We start from the raw sequence: 3,884 nt of genomic DNA on the forward strand, positions 1-3,884 counted from the left end.
GGAATAACACACAACACAAAAACATGACAAAGGACATGACAACAAGGCAGACAAGTAGCAGCAATATGACAGTATATCAGTGTGTGGATGTATTTAGTATAAAGTGTATATGGTATATGATATACTATGATAATAATGTCAGTAGTAGTGATATTACAGTATATCAGTGTGGTGATGTATTTAGTATAAAGTGTATATGGTATATGATATACTATGATAATAATGTCAGTATTTGTGATATGACAGTATATCAGTGTGTGGAGGTATTTAGTATAAAGTGTATATGGTATATGATAAGGTATGATAATAATGTCAGTAGTAGCGATATGACAGTATTATCAGTGTGTGTATTTAGTATAAAGTGTATATGGTATATGATATACTACGATAATAATGTCAGTAGTAGCGATTTGACAGTATATCGGTGTGTGGATGTATTTAGTATAAAGTGTATATGGTATATGATATACTATGATAATAATGTCAGTAGTAGTGATATGACAGTATTATCAGTGTGTGAATGTATTTAGTATAAAGTGTATGTAGTATATGATATACTATGATAATAATGGTAATAGTAGGGATATTACAGTATATCAGTGTGTGTATGTATTTAGTATAAAGTGTATATGGTATATGATATACTATGATAATAATGGTAATAGTAGTGATATGACAGTATATCAGTGTGTGAATGTATTTAGTATAAAGTGTATGTAGTATATGATATACTATGATAATAATGGTAATAGTAGTGATATGACAGTATATCAGTATGTGAATGTATTTAGTATAAAGTGTATGTAGTATATGATATACTATGATAATAATGGTAATAGTGGTGATATTACAGTATATCAGTGTGTGGATGTATTTAGTATAAAGTGTATATGGTATATGATATACTATGATAATAATGGTAGTAGTAGTGATATGACAGTATATCAGTGTGTGGTGCAGAGTACAAACACATCAAAATGCTGCTCATTCCAATACTAAGCCACATCACTTTTATCACTTTATTTGGGTCAGGTTCGCTTGGTAAATGATCGGTCAGCAAACACAAACTACTGTTATATATTCGCTGCTTGTAAATCAGTGTACAATTCGCTGCTTATGAATTTGTTTCGCTGATTGTTAACGGGTTTTGCACATTGTACGTGCCTTTTATTAAATGTTAATTTTGTATAATGTGTTCATTTGATTCTCAATTCTGGGCCACCGTCGTCAGGTGATGCGTTTTAATTATTGCGAGAGGGCTGAAACGGTGGCAGTTGTTTCATGCCCGCTCATTTCCCCGCACATGCAAAGAAAGCCGGGATTGTAAAAATATGTACCACATCCCACCAAACAGCTGCTGATCAGGAGGCTCAGATGCTACAGAACAATTCTGTTCCCCTCTGTTCTGCTGCACGGTCAGGGATTAACGAAAGTGATGTTCATTCATCCATCTGCACTGTGAGGTCCTAGCTGTGGGGCTACAAACTGTGGGTCCTATGAATGAGTTCTGTCAATAAACATATAAAAAAATACGGCAAGGGCCTCGTCATTGCTGGGCCTTTAGAATCGTTATATTTCCCCATCCCCTTACGATGCCCCACCATGATCATCAGAATATGTGCAGAATAAATACTTGCAGATATATAAATATGAAAATTACAAATAAAATATTATAAGTGTACTCATCAACAAACTTGTGTCAAAAGCTACTTTTATACCAACTAATTAAGCGATTTGCCGAACAAAACCAAAGCATTGTTGAGACCTCGGAAGTGAGATAAAACAGCTCCAACATTCTCCAAATGGCCGCCAGAGAAGATCCGAGATGCCAGCTGGCGCCATTTTGCTTTCTACACAACTTCTTGTTCCCAGCCAACTTCACACAACTGGTACAACGGATTAATCCAATAAATATGATGTCATTTTATTATATCACGTTTAGAATGTGGAGTTGAGGTGAACGTTCAGGGTTTCGGAGGGTCCAGTGGAGTTGGAACGGTTTTTGATCGTGGCTTTGTGACCGGCCAAAAAAGCCAGAAAAAAACCACAGCAGCAGCAGTGTGTGTGTGTGTTTGTGTGTGTGTGTCATTGATCGGGCGCCTTCATCCATCCTTTCTTGAATGACCTTCCTCTCACAGGGGTTAAACTAATTAGCCCTTGACTCTGCCTGACCTCTGCTGACCTCTGCCTGAAAAAGGGAAGCTGAAGGATGACCACCGGCCTTCTGCCGACCAACACACAAGGACCTGACCCCCAACCTGAACCCTCCCCTACACACACACACACACACACACACACACACACACTGATTTCCAGCATGATGTTATTAAACAGTCAGTAGGAAAGATGAAGCTGGGGAGGGTCCAGTGTCAGGATTACAGAAGCTCCTCTTCCTCATGAATGATGGCTGAAGTGTGTCCAGAACAATCCCACTCCAGAACAATCAAACGGCGGAACATTTTGTTCAGATTTACATTTTCAAATTTTCGAATTTTAAATTGTATCTGGGAATATATATATAATAAGTTTACATATATAAACTTTTTATTTTTGGCTTGATTATTTTCATGATGGATCTGTTTCATTTCACTGACCTACATTATTTCATTATTTAATCACTCTCTCCACTTTTCTTACACCCTACTTATGCGCAAACACAAACTTATGCACCCCAAAAACAAAGTTGATCTCAGAGTGAGAAGAAAGGAGGTGTTACCTCTCAGACGTTCTGAGCTGGCCACAAGCGGAGATGGAGCGCATGGAGACTATGTCCAGTATGTTCTCCTTATTTTCAGTCTTTTCTGATGAGAGCCCAGGAGAGGAGAGACGAGTGGCCACGCTGTTCGCCCAGAGTGCTGCCGCTGCTTCGGGGCGGAGAGGAGTGGTGGGCGGGGACCGGCTCAACGCTTTTCCCTCCTCTGCTCCCCACGGTGGCTTCTTTCCCCGCCTGTCACTCCGCATTAGAGCAGGGAACGAGGGATTCGGCCCCCTCCTCCTGCATCTCCTCCCCCTTCCCTCCATTTCCCTCCCTCTTTCTCTCTCTCTCTCTCTGTAGGTCTGTGGAAGGGCAGGTGCAGCCTGTGGATCAAACCCCATTTTCTCTGATCCCTCCATCTTTTCATACTGTCCATCCTCATTCTTTTATTTCCCTCTCTCCACTTCGCACACACACACACACACACACCACACACTCACACTCACGCTTGGGTGTATTGTGCGTAGTAACAAAAGAAGTGGATATTAGCGTGACCCGGACAAAAAAAACGCGGAGGGAAGAATGATTCCAGAAAATTCCATCCGAATGTTCTCTGCAGAACCTCTCCCCTTTCTGACAGACTAACACAAAGTGCTGCAGAACTGTCGTGGAAACGTGGAATAAAAAGAACGACACAGTTTACGCCCTCTTGGCTCATTCACGTCGTGATAAATGGAGCAGTGGGCACCGGATCCCTGCCGGGCTGCACTGGTGTAACGTTGGGTGAGGAAGCTGGTAAAAATGCACTTTTCTGAGAGGAGGAATGCATGAGTTATTTTAACATTAAAGAAAGTAAAAAGTTTGAATACAGTCTAAACATCAGTTCGTTTCGCCACCACAAAATCTGCTCATTTGACTCCAGCTCGATTCTCACTCAGAGAACAGATCTTAACAACACAGTAACATGAATATTACATTAATTATGAAGATTGAATCTTTGAAAAAAGATGAAAATGCTCAAAAAGTTATTTCAGCATTTTTAACATACATTAGTATTTAGTTATGGAATAACACAACATTGACTACAAAGTAAAATAATATTCCAAAAAATATATTTATATTTTTGCATTGTAATAAGAATAGATATTATAAATATAATGATATTGTACAGTACCATCTGACTGTCTAT

Source organism: Denticeps clupeoides, chromosome 3 (assembly GCF_900700375.1).
Source record: "Denticeps clupeoides chromosome 3, fDenClu1.1, whole genome shotgun sequence".
Taxonomy (NCBI): Eukaryota; Metazoa; Chordata; class Actinopteri; order Clupeiformes; family Denticipitidae; genus Denticeps; species Denticeps clupeoides.